This window comes from Acomys russatus, chromosome 3, assembly GCF_903995435.1.
Source record: "Acomys russatus chromosome 3, mAcoRus1.1, whole genome shotgun sequence".
Taxonomy (NCBI): domain Eukaryota; kingdom Metazoa; phylum Chordata; class Mammalia; order Rodentia; family Muridae; genus Acomys; species Acomys russatus.
Genome location: NC_067139.1, coordinates 61,509,153 through 61,527,914, shown reverse-complemented (window position 1 = coordinate 61,527,914; position 18,762 = coordinate 61,509,153).

Genomic DNA, 18,762 nt, shown 5'->3' with positions numbered 1-18,762 from the left:
CACTGAAAAGAGCTTTTGCTAGGTCACTCTCTTTCTTTCTCATCACAGCTTGACCTTAGCAACCAAATTTTAAGTAAACAGGACATCCGCTACATCCTCCCACGGCTTTTTGTGGCCCCGTCTTTCTCTGAAAGGACCTAGATTGGAGACAGAGCTGTATGGGTCAGAGCAAGAGAAATCACAGTCGAGAAGAGAGAGGGCAAGCAGAGAGGACTCCAGGCAGTAAAGAGCACAATGGCTGACCATGCTGCCCAGGGAGCCCTACTCATGCAAAAAGAGTCCCCAAGGACTAAGAGCCATCTCTTGATGCACACCCCTAGCCAAGCCCTTGGACTTGACACCCAGGACGATGGGCAGTGGGTAGGTATTGTCATATACAGGAACACTGTCCATACATTCAGTCCACAGCGATTGGCCAACAAAGAGAAGCAGGGGCGCATTCAACCTGCCTGGGATTTTTGGAAACTTCTACAAATTTACATTTTCGTTAAAGACAGGAAGACTAGTAAGAGCCAGTGTAGAGGGATGGGAAGGGGGTGATGAGGGCAGAGGAGGAGGCAGGTGTGGGGGTCAGGAGGCCTGAGAAGGGGCTGAGAGCATAACAGCTAAAGAGATGGTTCATCAGGATAGAGCTGCCAGAGCACTGCCATGGAGGCTGGTCATGAGTGTCCTCAAACAAGCATGGGGACCACCGTCCTACAGGTCACCTTGACGGTCCTTATTATTAAGCTGCCCAAAGCAGTCCTCGGGGCTGGAGAGTGTGATCTTATACATGTTTTGTCCCGCTAACACACTGCTGCCTGGGCAGGAGTGAGAGGCAGGAAGCCACAGAAGGCCACCAGACTGATGATGAGGAGGAGACCAAGGGAAGCCATGAAGCAGAAGCAAGTGCCTCAACCTTCCAGAAATAGCACTGTAACTAAGAGAATGATAACAGTGGGTGACCAGACAGCATCAAAAACATGGGCCTGTATTGTTTTCCCGAGCAATCTTTGCCAATTAATTCTTAAAGATTCACACACTGGGATCCAAACACTCAGCTTCCAGAAGCCAAAGCAATCGATGCCTTCTCAGACTAATGGAGAGGCTGGAGGTAGGAGCTGCCTTGGGTCTGAAGGGGTGCCCCAAGCGTGAGAACATTTGCAAAAACAGGAAGTTCTTAGAAAGAGGGGAGTTCTGGGTTCCTCCCTACCAGGAGATAAAGAAAAGTGTCAAGCCCTTCCAGGCAAGGAAGTGGGTAAAAACCTGGGGGCGGTGGATACTGGAAGCAGGGGAGCCCAGTGGATGCTAGCAAGGTGGGAAGTACCCCCAAAGAATTCTGGACCTCACCAGGCCCACACTCATTGGGGATAAAGTCTGTTACATCTCCAAGGGCATTAGGGAGTGCCTGAAAGCCTTCCTGTGACCTAGGGAGGGGAGGGGAGGCCACGGGAATAGAGGGGCACACGGAGGACACCCACGGGAATAGAGGAGCACATGGAGGACACTCAGAACCAGGAGTTCCCATCTGTCACCCATCACTCTATGAGTGACTTCGAGTTAAGAACAGTGGTGTGCTGAGCTCAGTTGCCCCTGGCGGAGAGTGGCTGAGTGCGTCCCCTGGATGTGTGTGCCCTAAATGAAAGGCAACAGCTGTCTTTGCACTTGTAAACATCTGCTTTCCTGGCAGGAGAAGTGGGGGGGGGGGGGCGGGTCCTCAAGGGGCTGCTTAGATCAGGAAGGGAGGTCCTCCCAGCACGGGCAAAGGTGAGCGGTCTCTAAAAGGAGAAAGGTCTGCAATCCCAACTTGGAGCTTCAGCTCAGAGCAGGCCAGCTCTCTGGAGTGAATCTCAAGCCAGAGCTGCCTTTGTTGGGGCTGTCTTGGCAGCGAGCAGGGAGGCAGGCTCAGTGCAGAATAACTAATTAATGATGGTAAAGTATCAGGAAAGAGGGAAGCGTTGTATAACCGCTAAGTGGTGGGGTTATTATTATTCATGCAATATTCATACTGTGCTCTTCAGCCTTGGGAAGCTTTGCTTAGAGTCCCGAGGGACCTGCTGAGGGAAGTACATGCCCAGGCAACAAAGCTGGGGAATGACAGCTGGCCTGGCCCACGTGAAGGGGCCATGACATTGCAGAGAGGAAGCAGCAGCAAGCAGCCCATCCAGGAGTCCCAGGGCGAGGGCACCAGCAAGCCACCTGCCTCTGTTTACCAAGAGAGGCTGTTGAGTGAGGGGCTGCTGTGCGTTGGACATCTTCACCGAGCTATCTTTTTTAAAGGCAGCTCCTGACATTTGCAGAGCCCAGGGTGTGTCACGTACTTAAATATTTAAGCTCTAAGTCAAGCTGGGCCTGCCTCACCCTATCCGTTCCCTCAGAAACCCACAGGCCCCCTTCTGAAGAGAGAAGCTTTGCTGTAACAAATTCTTCCATCATGGGCAAAGAAGGAATAAGCCAGGCTTGGACCTAATGGCTTGGAGCCTCCAGACCCTCTGAAATAGAGATGAAGCCTACTGCTGGCAGATCCCTCACAGAAACTCTTACCAAAGCTTCAGCTTTCCCCTAGACCTCTGGTTGGTGCAAAAATTATGATAGGCCTCATTTGAGGAGAGGAGGCCCCATCCTCCGGGCATCTGGTTTGCTGGTAGCTGGAAATTAAAGCACTCTCTCCTCCCCTCTCCTCCTCTCCAGGGCGAGCAGTATGCGGAAGTTTCTCCTGTCTTAACCCATGCCTTTGCTTTCATCCAGTGCTTCCTGTGCCCACATATGCCCTTCCCCACAACCGAGTGCTGAACTTTGCAAAACTTTCCTGGTAAGATCAAGAAGAGCAAGCGCCCTTGCACTGTGTATTCACACGTGTATGTGTGTGTGAGTGCACATGTGTGAGTGCACGTGTGTGTGAGTGTGTGTGTGTGTGTGCGTGTGTGTGTGTGTCCACAGGGACCAGGGGCCTGGAACAGAGTCCTCTTTGGGTGGCTATAATCCCAAGAGGTGACACAAACTGTTCAAGCTCACGTGCCTGCATATGAGTGGTCCTAGGTTTGAACTCGGCTCAGCCTGGCTCTGCGAATGTCTCACACCAGCATGAGGAATGGACTGTCACTAGGAATTGACCTATCTTTAAGGGTCATGGCTCTGTGGGCAGGGCTTGTCAGTGTTGCAGGAGTCCCTGACGTCCAGTGCTTCGGGCAGCTCAGAATTCTTCACTGAGTCCCTCCAGAGCCCTTCCTATATCTGTTTACCTGCCCATAGCTACTGCCACATAATACTGTGCCTGTCCTGCCCTACAGCACCTACCCGTGGGGGCTAGACCTGGACGGACCATCTGCTGCAACAGGGGTTGCTGCTTGGCCTTGAACTACACACTGCTTCCTGGGGGAAAGCATGAAGGAAGAATGCAACTGGGCCTCAAGAGTCCATCCTTGGCCCTGCTGGCTCTGCACAGTTCTGGCCAGTCTTGGGGTACACGCAGCTGGACTCCAGGCAAACCCATAGGAGTGAGCAAATTCAGCTTTCCTTGCTGAGAACCATTGGCCAGTATCTACTGGAATCAAATTTTATAAAAAGATCCGTTGAAGCAAATCTGACAGGTGAATGAGGGTCTGGGTGTGAGATTAAGGGCAGCCACAGACAGTTTAATTTGGGAGCAGATGAGAAAGCTGGTTAGGCCATTCAGCCTGCTTTATGCTTCTAGGCCATTTTTCGCCCACTGGGGCATTTCTTCCATTTCAGGATCCTTAGGGATCAAGGATGGATCAGACAGATATTTGGTAGCACCAGCCCCTCCAGAAGAAGAGCTTTACTCCAAATCAGCCATCCTCCAAGTGTGCTCTTCCGAGGCTGGAGAAATGGAATGGGTTTAGTTTTCATATTCCTCACACTAAAAACAGATAAAATCCCTACATGCCATATTTTATTTTGTTTTATTTGTTTATTTATTTATTTATTTATTTTTTCAAGACAGGCTTTCTCTGTTTAGTCCTGGCTATCCTGGAGCTCACTCTGTAGACCAAGATGCCCTCAGACTCATAGAGATCCACCTGCTTCTGCTAGGATAAAAAGTGTGTGCCACCACTGCCCAGTATAGTATACCACATTTTAAAACAAACGTAAGTGGAACCTGAGAGGTAGTGAGAAGGCAGGCTTTCTAGGGACCTTCAAGATGTTGGGACTAACTTGAAAGTAGGTTCCCTCGGATTTCTTCTTGCTCTGCATATCTCAGACTGGATACTAGTAAAGCTGCAGTGATGGGTTTCTTTGTTGTGCATTTGGCAGGGTTTAAAATCTCCTAGGAGATGTACCAATGGGTGTGTCTGTGATGGCATTTCCACAGAAGGCTAATATAAGATGGAAGATCCACCCTGAAGTGAGAGGCTCACCTTTGGATTGGGAGCCCAGATTGAAAAAAGGAGAATGGGTGATGTCAGATGAGAGGGGGGGGGGGGATATCTCCACTGCCTAGCCAGCCACATGCTTCCACTACCATCACCTCTGCCTGCCGTGTCTTTCCGGCCATGATGGGCACTATTCTAGCAAATCGAAAGCCACAATTATCCCTTTCTCTCATAAGTTGCTTTTTATGGGCACCAAGTCACAGTGTCAATACACTTTGGTGGCCCAGAAACACCAAGAGCCACCACCACCACCACCACTACCACCGCCACCACCACCACCCCGCAAAAGCCAGTTCTCAGCCAGATATGGTGGCATGTTCCTGTAATTCCAGCTTCCAGCTAAGATGGGAGGCCAGCCTGAAGCATAAGACTGAAGACAACCTGGGCTATATACTAGGACCCGCATGCAGAGAAAGGAAGGAAGAAAGGAAGGGAGGAAGGGAAGAAAGGAGGGAGGGGAGAACCAATCAGAAACTAAGAAGAGTAGGCCAGTGGAGCACTTGCAAATGTTAAATCTAATAAAACTTATGGATCAAAAGGAATTCCCAAAGAAATGAAACATTTATTAACTGAATGAACATAGCCATATCAAAACAGGTGGACAATATAGCTAACACTGCCCCAGGGGAGAGAGTCACATCACTAAATTCTTGGAAAAGGAAGTCCATAATCTGAGATGTCACTTCAAGGAATTCGATGACAGCCAAGTGTGTTCAGAACAAGCAAAAGAAAGGGAAGAATAGCATTGTGACTCAGAAGTCAATTTAATTGAAAACATAAACACATCACTGGAAATCAATGAAACAATTGTTTCTTTGAAAATACGATCCAATTGAAAAATCTTGACAAGATCAATGAAGGAAACTTGAAAAGGGCAGTTACCAATGTGAGGGATGAATTAGGACTGTCACTTCAGAGCCTGAGGCACCGAAGACGATGTTATGGTTATAACGGACACTAATTAATAATAGCAACAATAAGAAGAAATGTTATGAAAAGCTCTATGTATAAAAATGTGCCACTTTAGGAAAATGGATCAATTTCTTTAAAACTCACAAACCACCAAAATTTGCTCACCATGAGCTGTATATTCTAAATAGCCTTAAGATTAATTAAGGAAACTAAGTTATTCTGTAAACTCCTCCGAAAGGAACAACATGTAGCTCCATAGGGTTCTCATTTTTTCCTGAAAATGGAAGAGACAGGAATGTTTCCTTCGATGCTTGGAAGTCAGCATCACCCTAGTAGTAAAGCTGGCAAAGGCACCACAACAGCACAGGGGACCTGCCAATTACCAAGGACTCAGTCACATGTACAAATTAAACACCATGGCTAAGTGTAGTTTTCCAGGATACATTCTGAGTCAATATTTGAACATCAGCCAGTGCCACCCGCCATACCAACAGACTACAGGAACGAGTCACGTGACCACGTAAGCAATGAAGTAAACGCAGTTGACCACATTCTATGACACTACACTCATCCGTGACAAAACCTCTGTTAAAACAAGAGATGAAGGGAAACTTCTTCACCATCACAGAGACCCTCTGCAAACTTAATTTCAGCTGACATCACTCATAATCAATCGGCAGTTCTCAACCTTTGGGGTCATATATCAGATATCCTACACACTCGACATTTACATTACAATTCTGAACAGTAACAAAATTACAGTTCTGAAGTAGCAATGAGATAATTTTATGTTTTGGGGGTTACCGCAACATGAGGAACTGTATTAAAGCATTGCAGCACTAGGAAGTTTGAGAACCTCTTGTCTTTATGGCAAGAGCAATGTGTGGGGGGAGCGCGGGGAAATCTGTTGTCACTACGTCTTTTCAGTTCAGTATTAAATTTTCCCACCAGGCCAGCAAGACTAGAATAGGGAATGAATACAACACTGCTCAGAATGGGGTGAGATCCTCACCTCATTTGCACATAATATGATGGTCTGAGAAGAAAATCTTAAGTCGTCAAACAATAACTCCTAGACCACGTGAGTTCAGCAAGATGGTGGAACTCAGATGCACGGGTACAAGCCAGCAGGGCTTCTTTACATCCAGCTACATGCTAGGGAGGGTTGGTACCCATGGGGGACCTATCCCTTCTCTGAGAAGGAGAGGTGAGAATGGGGGAGGGCTGTGTGAAGGGGGACTGAGAGGAGAGGAGGGGGCTGTGTTCAGGATGTAAAGTAAATAAATATAATTTAAAAAACAATAACAAATACAATGTAATACACCTAGACACAAAGTCTTAACACACACACATACACACGAGCTCAAAATGTATCATAGTGCACTGTGGGTGGTGGCATCTGATGTAAAGTGCCTGCTTGCAAACATGAGTGCCTGAATTCAGATCCCTGGCACCCACATCAAAAACCTGGGCACAGCAAAACATACCTGTAATCCCAGAGCTGGGGAAGTAGAGGCAGGAGGATACCTGTAATTTACTGGCCAGCTAGTCTAGCTGAACTGGTGAGTTCTGGAGGCCCTATTCCAAAAAATAAGGTAAAAGGTAACAGAGGAAGTCACCTGTTGTTGATAGTGGCCTCTACACACTCATGCATATAGCTTGCACACCTGCACACACATGCATACACGCATATATGAACACATACATACGAAACACCCACATACATAAAACAGACCATAGATATGAAGGCAAAGCATGAAACTGAACGAGGTTTTGAAGACAAACCTTGCGGACGTAAAGCTTAGTGAAAACGTTCATGTTTCATATCAAAAGAAAAACCTGTCAAAGCAAAGCAAAGCAGTATGTTAAACTTCATTGGCATTAAAATACTTTCAGGCTGGACAGATAGTTCAATGGTTAAGACCCATGGCTGTACTTCTTTCTAGAGGACTCCAGATCTGTCCCAGGCACCCATGTCATGCGGCTTCCAACCTCCTGTAATTCCAGCCCCAAGGGATCTGAAGTCTCCTTCTGGCCTCTGCAGGCACAAACACATATGTAGCATACACACATGAAGATATGCACAGAGACACATAAATAAAGACAAAAAAAAATCAAATATGGTGCTGCTTTTGACCTCAGTCCTGGGGAGGCAGAGGCAAGTATATCTCTGTGTGCATTTGAGACTATCCCAGTCTACATAGTGGGTTCCAGGCCAGCTAGGGCTACATGGTGAGACCCTGTTGCAAAAATGTTAATTTAATTTAATTTAAAAATTAAAAAAAATAAATCTTTGAAGTATTAAATATGTTTTCAGCCATAGATTTGATAGCTGGCACTCATGCATCTGGATGATACGAAGAACCCTGAAAATAAACAGGAAAATCCAACAACCAACCACAAAGCAAAAAAAACTGAAGCCCGGGAACAGCCCAGTTAAAACAAGAGAAGAATCCCTGAAGCAAGCCCTGCTGTCCTGCTGTCCGGAGAAACTGGCCCTGGCCACCTGCCCCTGGCTCTTCCCCTCCCACCTGCCCAAAGGCTAAGAGGCCTGGATGATTCCCTTTTGTCTTGCAGTGAGCTGGTAGGCAGCGAAAGAGAATGAACACACCAGCTCCATCTCACACACATCTCCTTGCAGCAGCATCTAAGGCATTGTCTTGGCAAGAAACTGAAACAGGGGAAAAGCTGTCAGGAAAGATTCATACAAAGATCTCAGGGACTAAGAGCCAAAGAAGAAAGTGATGACTTTGACTTTGTAAGATAAAAACGAATTTAATTCTCTTTACCCCGGCCTCTGCCATCTTTTCATTATAAATTAAGGCAGGGGAAAAAAAAAAAAGCCTCTCTCTTTCAATAACTCTGGCTCCTTCAGTGAAAGATGTTTTAGGCCCTGGAACGTAATTAAAGTGATATTGTATTCCTTTTATTCTCGTGATTGTAATAATATGTGGAATTGAGCAGATGCTCTCCAACACCATTAAAACAAAGATAGATGGCTGACGTTTCTGCTGGAATTCAAGGCCATGGCAGTGTTTCTTATGGCGGCACTTTCAGGAGAAGAGGAGTACCTCTAATAAAATGCTGAGGACTTTTTACTAGATCTTACCAATGGTTATTCTTTGGTCAATATTTTAGCACAAATTTAAAATATTGATCATCTGGTATTTATGCAGGTTTGATGACCACAGTCCAAGACGTAGTTTTGAGTTTTTTATCATCAAGTCAACAGTGCTTTATCCTTTCTCACACAGTCCGTGCCTCCACCCATGAAGCAGAAGATGACAGTGTCTTGAGTAAAATCATTAGGGACTATCAGGCAACCCCCAAATGAAGATTGCTGTGGCAAGGTGGGACTTGTCAGAAAGCCCTGAACTCCGAAACCATCACTGGGCTGAGGAATCAAGGCCATACATACCCAGCCTACAGAAGATTAAAGCGGCATGGTCGCCCCAGGCAGTACCCGCCCCTACATCAAGGTGGTAACCACCGCTGTGGCAAATATTGGAGTGTTATTTCCAAGATAGGAAAGTATTTTATTAGTGCTGTAGCTTCTAAGGCTGGTGACTGTACTGTAGTTATGCAAAGGAATTGATGTATTTGGTCTTCATTTTCAACTGACACCTTATGTTTGCATGTAGTACTTACAGGGCACAGCATAATGATTCAATACATGCGTACATTGCACAACGGTCAGATGGGGGAAACTGCGAACACTTCTCATGTCCCGGTATAGAAAACTCCATACTCTCCCAGCTAGTCTAAAATACTCCACCAATCGCTGCTGCATTGCACAGCATCAGCACCACTTCCTCCACAGACATGCACCATGCCTACACTCCAGTCCCTCCCCACCACCCTGCCCACTGCTCTGCTCTTTGTAATGACTCAGGTTCCACAGGTGGGATCACATGTGGTATCAGGTCTCTGTATCCATCCTTCTTCGTGACATGGGATGCCCCTCCTGCTCCATCCACACTGCTGAGCCTGTGCCTAAGCTTAAGAAACACACACACACACACTGATGCATTTAGGGGTTCGAGAGAACCCTGGATATTATACACTCTGGCCTCAAAGGATTTTCACAGTAAGACACACAGAAAGAAATGCAGATGAAGAAAAGGGGGTGCTCTGTTCTCACGGTCAAATATCCTGAGCATATTGTCATGTTTGTCTTTAACTTTGAAATGGAGACTTGAAGGAAGAAGTTTAAAAATCATGAGCGTGTTGTCATGGTGACACGCCTTTCCATTCTCAGCTGAGAGGCTCTCTGCTGTTAGCTTTGAGAGTCTAGCTTTGGGGCATCGAAATGCCCCGTTTTGAATCTGAGCACTGCCACCTACCCGAGTGCTCTGTGGTTCCCAAGAAGCCGCTTCAACAATGTGGTGCGCTTCACTTGCCTCTGTCCAAGTGGGCATTATTACAAGAACACCCCCCGTTTGGGGCCTTTTTTGGGAGGTGAATGAGTCCCATAGGATGGTTCCGAGGGAAGCACCACATGGGGTTATCTCTCAGGAAGTGGGTTTCACCGCGCATGTCTGAGGAAGAGTCCCGGTGAGAAAGGAAGGGGCGCTCAGAGTCAAGAAGATTCTAACAGCAACTAACAGAAGGTGCAACTCACTGAGAAGTGACAAAGATTCCTAAGCTAGTGTGCTAAACCAGCAGGGCAATATTCAATATCGTCAGATCTAGAACCACGGCCCAGACTGAATGGAAGCAGCACTGGGAAAAAAAAAAAAAAAAAGGTTCTAAATGAAAGACTCTAAAGCAAGCATCACATACAGAAAAATAAAACTAGGCCCTTTCATTAAGGTACCCACATAGCTACATTTCAATTGCTACTCTTGAATAACACAATCCATTTAAAGATGGGCTTTCAAATGTTTCTTAGACAATGTTCTAGTTTGGTTTTCTGTTGCTGTGATGAGCACCATAGCCCAAGTCAACTTTTTATCAAGTTGCTTATTAGCTAGCTTCTACCTCATGCTAGGTCAGCATTCTGACACAGCCCAGATCACCTGCTCAGGGGTAGCACCACCCACAGTAAGCTGAGCTCTCCCTCATCAACCAACAGCCAAGACAACACCCGATAGCCATAGCTCCTGATCAGCCTCATCTGGGCAATCTCTTACTTGATATTCTTTCTCTGCTGTGTAACATCCTGTTAAATGTTTTGGGGATGCTCTCCACCCCTACCCCATTATTTCACTAGAGTAAATTCCTTGACATAGAATTTCTGGGTGAAAAGTTGTGACCAGCTTCTCTTTTCCTCCAAATCACCTCTGTGAAGTTGAATAGGTGAGCGCCCTAGTGCCGGATCCTGAGTGTACAGGAGTCAGACACTGCGCTAAGAGAACAGAACGTGGTGATGATGGGTTTGATTCTCCCAACCACCATGGGAAGCACGACAGATCACTAGCCTCAATGGACAGACCGGGAAACGGGGTACAGAGAATGTAACAATCGTCTTGTTCTCTCTGTGCTTGCGAAGAACAGAGCAAAGAGTAACATCTGGGAGTCTAGAACTAACTTCATGGTGCTCACCACACTATACCTTTTTGTCAAAGCAGCAAAGAGCAGGATGTCTGGGCAACAGAGCTTAAAAGGCACCCAGAGGTCACAACACAAGAGGTGTCTTCCCATGAAGCTGGGGGGACCGACAGAGCCGAGGTAGACTTTACCCAGTACATTGCATCTCAGAAGCACCAAAAAGATGCCTTTGCTGTCCTGGACTCCCTTTGTAGACCAGGCTGGCCCATAACTCACAGTGATCTGCCTGCCTCTGCCTCTCTGAGTGCTGGGATTACAAGTGTCTGCCACCATGCCGGCCTGAAAAGGCATCTTAAAGCATATGGCACAGTGGTGTGCTAGCAGAAGTGGTGGACATAGCTGCCTTCCAAAGACGCAACAGTTGACTCCCACAGGGACTTTGCCAAGTGGCACTTCTGCCCATGACTGCTGTCCGCATCTCTGCCTATGTCTTGTTGAAGTTCTTTCCCTTTCGCCACATTTCCTCCTTTCTACGCTTCTCTGACTTTTTTTCTTTCCAGTCAGCGGCATTTTACTCCTGCTTCTCTCCTTCCTTCCACTTTTCAGTACTTAACAACAACAAGAAAATTGACTTAAAAAAAAAAAAAAAGATGCGTCTGGGTTCACTATACTGCCCGCTCTGCACAGTCACCAGGAATGGGGCCGCATTGCCTGCCTATCTCTCCTGTGTAATTATCTTGATTTGGGTCACTTAAGCTTAACTCAATTCTCTCATCAGCCTACGAAGTAAACATTACTATTTCCCATTTCATTAGGTCAGAGCCTGAGTGTCAGACACATTTTCCGCTTTGTGAGGACTGAAGGCACAGCTGAAGCAGATTGTTCTTAGAGGCCAAGCCTAAAGCTCTTCCTCTGCACCACCCTTCTCTCCTCCCTCAGCCCAGCAAGTCTCTGAAATCAGCATCTGAAATGAAACAGGGACCGGTTGCTCCCCATTATCCCACCCAAGTCAGCAAAGCCATCTATCCTGTGGGATGGGGCACATTCAGAGGCAAAGCCCATGGGTGTCCAGTCTGCAGTCTATGCTCGCTAGGCTCCCAGGCTGGCAAAGGGTAACACTCACCCCACTCCTACCACCTGCCTTCACTTACCCAAGAGGAAGAGAAGGGCTCTCAGCAATGGGACCCCAGAGCTCATAGCACTGTTCTGTCCTGGCTCCTGTGAGATAAAGCAAGTGAGCTATGTGACCTAGGGCTCCAGGGATAGGAGCCAGGCCCCACGTGATTGTCGAGGAGGGAGGCTACAGGCACAGCTGAAGGCTGTGGGTTCCTCTTGGCTCTTTGCTGGCAGAGGTGAGGGAAGTCTGTTATTCGGCCCCTTCCTGGTGGTGGATGGGAGGGGGTTAGTGTATGCCCTTGAGGGTCCATCACTGAAGGCTGCAGGTCACCATAAGTTCTCCTCTGGCTCCCTCCCCACAGCTTTAAGACTGAAGCATCACTTCCGGTTGCTTCCTTGCCTGTAGATCCCTGCTGGGTCTTGAAGGAGGAGAACACCTGACCTGAGGTATCCAGAAAACTAGAAGTAGCCTCACAGGCCTGGGGCAGGGCTGGAATCAGTTTTCTTTGACTCAACCTACCTGTCGACTTGATTCTGTATTACACTATGGATGCCTCTGAACCTGGGGGTGGGGTGGGGGCTGTTACTCTCTTCTCAGAATGACAGGCTTGCTTGCTGCTTTCTTGTGCTGCTAGGATCAAACCCTGGGCACATAGGACAAAAGGCCATAAGTCTGGGGTGCATCCTAGATGTCTGCTTTTTCCCAGCCAGAGCTCATTGTGTAGCCCAGGTTGGGCTTAAATTCTTGATCACCTGCTGAGGCCTTTTTCATGCTGTGATTGCAGATGTGTTCAACCAGGCCCAGCTGGGTAACTGTCAGATGCCTGCACGAAGGTAGACAAGGATTGGAAGATAAATCAGAAGCCAAAAAAACCAAAAAACAAAACAAAAATATCCCGTGACAAAGAACAACATGTGTTTCTTACCACATCGCAAACAGCAGGATCTGTTCATAGATAAAACAGACGGTCCCACCTGTACACTTTAGAAGGATATCCAGCTGTCTGCAAGGCAGGAACAGGAGGAAAAGCCCCCACTCCCTTGCTCATAACAGTCACCCACCTGGTAACACTCTGCAGTCTGTGTGCTGCACACTTCTGCAGTAATGGGAGAGAAGGCTAGGCTTCCCTTCAAGGCCAGAAAACGAGGCTATAATCGTTCTCATTCAAGTTCCCAGAGCTCAGTCAGGCCGCCTCCCTCTGACTCAGCTAGCTGACCTGAGGCTCCAAGTGCAGTAGATAAGCAATGCTACCTTTAAAATGATCAACCCATGTGATAACAAGCCTAGAGCCTCTAACTGAGCTGGCAGAACACAAGTCACCCACTGGGCTTCTGTGTCACACCTCTAAGTGACAGGCAACTGTGGCAGCACTTCCTCCTGGGCCTGGTGCTCTCTGAGGGCATGACACTATGTGACCTCGCAGCTTCCTATGTTGACTATTAATGCTGTGCAGACTATGACAGAGGGAGAAACCCAACCACAGTCTACATAGAAGAAAGTGTGAAGCCTGGGCTTGGACCGCTCAGCCAGCAGCCTATGGCACCCTCCTGTTGGCCTTTGACAACGATCAGAGGCCTGCCTGTCTAAACAGAGGTGGAGAGATTACTGTGGTAGACAGATGTCCATTAGACCCTTTGGCATGGTCACTTCTGCTCCTTCTAGGAATGAAAGAAAAGGAGCTTCCACCAGGAACAAGGCAATTGCAGTATTTTAGGGTCTTCAAAATGTTCTATCCTTCTACCTCCACACATATTAATATATTTATATAGTCTTAAGATATAATCCATGTAGCTGGAGAGATGGCTCAGTGGTTAAGAGCACTGGCTGCTCTTGCAGAGGACCTGGGTTCGGTTCCCAGCACCCACATAGCAGCTCACAACTGTCTGTGACTCCAGTTCCAGGGGATCTGACACTGTCACACAGATACATGCAGGCAAAATACCAATGCATAAAAAGTAAAAATAAATAGTAAAAATGTTTTTAAAAAAGATATAATCCATTGGGTTGATACATGGAAGTTAGAAACTTTCCGGCCATCTTGGGCTTGGTGGTGAGACTCTACCTCATATCTCTCTCTCTCTCTCTCTCTCTCTCTCTCTCTCTCTCTCTCTCTCTCTCTCTCTCTCTCTCTCTCTCTCTCTCACACACACACACACACACACACACACACACACACACACACAAAGAGCTGAGTATTAAGCTCAGTGGTAGAGCTTTTGCCTGACATGTCCAAGGCCCTGGATGACTCTAGCACCACAGCAATTAAAATACTTCTAGCACATATGAACCTAAACATAACGATGTGTAGAAGTACATTGCCTGCCCTGAGAGTGCTGTAAGAAACTGTAGGAGGTTGAGAGAAGGCTTGGTGGTTAACAGTTCTATTTATTACCCAGGCAGATGCCCCAGGCTCAGTTCCCAGTGCCCCCATGGTGGCTCACAATCACCTGCAACTCCAGTTCCAGGAGACCTGGCACCCAGATGGATCAGGCAGTTCTGTGTTGATGTAAACACACTCATTTTCAAGTGTTTCCACATGGCAGGTTAACACAGACATCAGCCTACTGCCTGCTCTCTAGTGTCTTGAGACCCCCTCCCAGGCATGGTCTCCCCATACTACCCAGAAAGGGAAGACGCTTTGGAAACCTCTTCTTTTTACCTGCTATCACTTCCTGAGCTGGCAAGTTGGAGCTCAGAGCCCAAAGATGACTGCTAGGCTAGAGGCTGCGAAGATTGCCTGACACCTCTGGAGATGGAGCCTTTGCCCCTCTGGTGTGGCATGCTGTCCCCAGCACGAGCAGATGCCCAATCCTATGTGCCTGTCATGAATGACCTGTGCCTTTGGCTGTCTCAGGTATCATGGTGCCTCCGACTGCACTAGCTGGTGAGTGTGTGAGGGCCAAAGTCAGAGCCTTACCTGGCGTCCCACGCAACTTGAGCTCAGTCTCACAACTACTTAGTGGGGGATCAGATGCTGGCCCAGCTAGCACAGCATCTGGTCCATCAGGTAGGAATCGAATAGAACAATACCTGAGGCTAGAGAGGTCACCTCACAGTGAGTCAGCAGAGAAGGCCCTGTTTGCACAGCAATGATGGCCTGCCCTGCAGACACACTGCGGCTTCACTTCCAACTCCATCATGCCAGGGAGTCTCCTGTCCTCCTCATGTGCACCCACCCTGTCCCACATGTCCCAATGTTAGACAAGAGGTGCCATCAAGCTGCCAGCACTATGGGAGATTTGCGGAAAGTAAAGATAGAGAAGATAAATAAATAAATAAATAAATAAAAATTTTTTTTAAAAAGATAGGGAAGATTTGACACACAAGTGGCTGCTACACTGACAGAACGTATCACCCAGCGATTGCAGGCATCCAAGTCACAGCCACGTCTAACCACCCCAAATGGCCACATATGGGATACCAGATAAATCTTAAAAACATCAAAGGATGTGTGACATACTGGTTCTTTTTCTTAGCACAGTACAACTGAGCCGGTGACAGGGACGGCAATAGGCAGCTAGAGTTCAGCAGAGTTGGAAATTTAAAAACATTTTTAGGTAATACATAGGTCGAAGATGAAATCTCAGTAAAAATTAAAAGCAGCCAAAGTCAAATGAAAATGAAAATGTCACATAGCAGATTGAGGACATCGGAGTTAAGGAGATGTGTAGGTGTAAATACTAAAATGAAAGGCAAGTGCTTGCATGGCAGTGCGTACCTGTGATTTCCAGCACTCAGAGCGTAGGGGCAGAAGGGTCACACATACCAAACCAGCCAAGGTTATACAGCAGAGTGGTAGCTCAGTAGAGCAAAACAAAACAAGAAGAGAAAAGAAAAGAAAAGAAAAAGGGCAGAAAAAAGAGAACACTGCATAGGCAGTGTTCCAAAGTGACAAAAGCTGACAATATGCTCTTTCTCCCCATCACCCCCTCAAAAAAGGAAGAATAAATAAAAATATGAAAACATAAATAATAAGCCAGAGATGAGAGGCTCATCAGGAAGGACCAACAAAGCTCTAAAGTCTCTTTTTCTAATAAAATGAATAATATGGCAAACTTCTCAAGGAATGGATTAAAAAAGGAAATGTATCTTAAAAACATAGGCTATCAAGAATAAATGAGACTATCAAGACAGAGAAAGCTAGTCATGCAGTAATGGCAATCTTAGCTAACTTAGAGCAACAGATGTAAATGCTTGGGGGACATGAGCACAGGCGCAGGAAAATACAACTCCCCGAGGCCCACAAGAGAATGAGAAAGCAGGCAGAGTCAACACCTTTCAACACATGGAACCAAGTAGCTAAAAGCTCCGTCACTAAGAAGCAGGTGGGGTACAGGTTACTTTAAGGAATTTTAAGAAAATTTCAGACAATTTTTTTAGGAGTAGAAAACTCCACGGTTAATAGAATAGCACAAAAATATTTTATAAGGACTATTCTCTGACTTGTTTTGAGAGGCCAGCCTAACGTCAGCAAAGCCAGAGGTCAGAGTGGGAAAAGGGAAAATGGCCCAAGGCCCAGTGAGCTCAGCACCAGCAAAGGACAGGCTTCTGTGCTCACTGAGTCACACAGTGCAATCTCATTAAAATGGGCGATATCAGTATTTCTGTTCAACATAGCTTTCCATTCTGATTGCTATAGATTTTTTTTTGTTCAAAAATATGTGTATAAAATTTTGGAAAACAGAAAAAAATGGAATTTCATTTGACATTACTTGTCACATGGAACAAAGAATGGATATTAAAGATAATAATTTGGCTGAGCACAAGGTCAATATTGTAAAAGCTAGTTGAATTTCTAATCACCAGTAACAGAGAATGTATACTTTTTAAAATTTAAAGCATAAAACCACAAATGTATATGCATTTCAAAATACCATGTAATACCTGATAAATGCATATATTTTGCCAATTAAATAAAAAGATTAAAAGTATATCATTATCACCAACAGCCATATATAGACAGACAGACAGACAGACAGACAGCTAGACAATACATTTTTTAGATCAACAATAATTGTACGGTGATCTGACAATGATTACCCTAGACTTGGTCAAGAAAATTTTGGTGTGCAGCATTTAAAAAAGACCTAAATAAATGAAAAGTATGTCCTCATAGGAAGAAGAGAGGCCTCAAAAACACCCACAAAGACGCTGACCATGCAAATCAACTCTAGTGTCAGTGAAGCAGGACACTTGCCTTGTTCAGAACTGGAGACATGAAGCCCAGGAGCACCCTAGAGGCTGTTGTACACATTCCTAGATCTCCAACAATAATATCCCTAGGTAACGCTCAGGTTAATTGAGGAAGTAAGAAAACGCGCTGTACATCCTTGCAAACAATGTTGTAACTCTCTGGATAACGCTGAATATCAGCACGCTCCATGACACAGCCGCTCTCCCGGATGTAGTCCAAGGGACTCTCACCTGAGCATCCAGAGGTGTAGGAAAGAACACTTACAAAGCATGTCCTGTAACAAAAAGAAGACCTCACCTCAAAAGAATGACAAAAATCTAACAGAATGGCATGCAGCTGTAAAAATGAATATACGACAGCCTCACAGAACATGGAGGGCAAATCTCAGAAAGAAAGAAACAAAGAATGGTGTTACAGAGCAATCAAACTGTCAAGATAACAAGTGGTCTCACTTCCGTAAAGCACAGAAGTAAGCAAGCCAGAAGAGTCCAGAAGCAGCTCTCTGATTCAGTGAACTCTATGTTTGTTGTTATTAGTGGTGGTGGATCGTCAATACAGGGACTGGTAGACTCAGAACTGGAGAGAGAATCAATCCCCTCTCCCAGTGAGGTCGAGAGACAAGACAGAGAAGACAAATAAAACCTTGAGGTGACACTCAAGTCCTTTACGCAGTGGCTCCAGTGACATTTTACTCCGCTTTCTCATGAGGAAGGCTGCTGTTTCCTGACAGGCCCTAGTATGTGAATACTACCTTAGTGCAATGTAGCACCCCACTTGCATCTCAAAAATTTGACAAAAGTCTGACTTTGGTTAAGAAGATATTCAGCATAACATACATGTGGCAAGCTTGCACCGATTAAAGATTGCATAACTAAAACTGGATAATAGAAATAAAACTGGAACAAGTATCAAGGTTGTGTGACTGAAATGGAAATGGTTTTGTCCCCTCTAGCAGGAAGCTGCTCTGAAAGCTGGGGCAAGACCTTAGGGGTGGAACAAGTGCTTAGCACTCGGGAGGTCCTGGGTCAGTTCCTCAGAACCACATGAAAAGAAGCTCCCACGAGATTTGATTCATACAATTCCACTTGAAGAAAATCAGCTCCAAGAAGAAACAGAACTGCTGTTTATAAAGGTATGTTGCAGAGCAGTTTCCTAGAGACGGAAACCATTATCCTGCAGAAAATACTCTTTAAACAGGAAGACAAACATTTCAAATAGATTTAGGAAGTCCTGCAAACTGACCAGATGCACTAGGTCCCTGCCTGCCAGAGCCATCAATAAAAGCTGAGAGTCGCTCTCAAACTAACGAAGCTGAGCTGCAAAGAAGATCCTCAGAGGAGAAAAGTTGCAAAGAAGGTTCTGAGACCAGACCAACTGACTGGAAGAAGGAGAAAGCCGCTGAGCTGTGCACAGGCTGTGCTGTGTGCTCCAAGCGTCCCAATTTTTGTGAGCTGTCATTTATGCTGTGGCAGGCCTCTTTCAAGTAACTCCAAACAAACCCACGGCACTTCGGTGGTACCCGTACTTTGGGCTGTCGTGGCATCTCTATCTGGGGTGAAGAGATGTCTGTGTCCTGTCTCCCCTGGAAAAAATTTTGCCACAAAGCATCACCAGTAAGAAATTATTCCCTTCTGCCCTGCAGGCTGGGTGGTTGCAAGTGGAATTGGTCAGTGGCT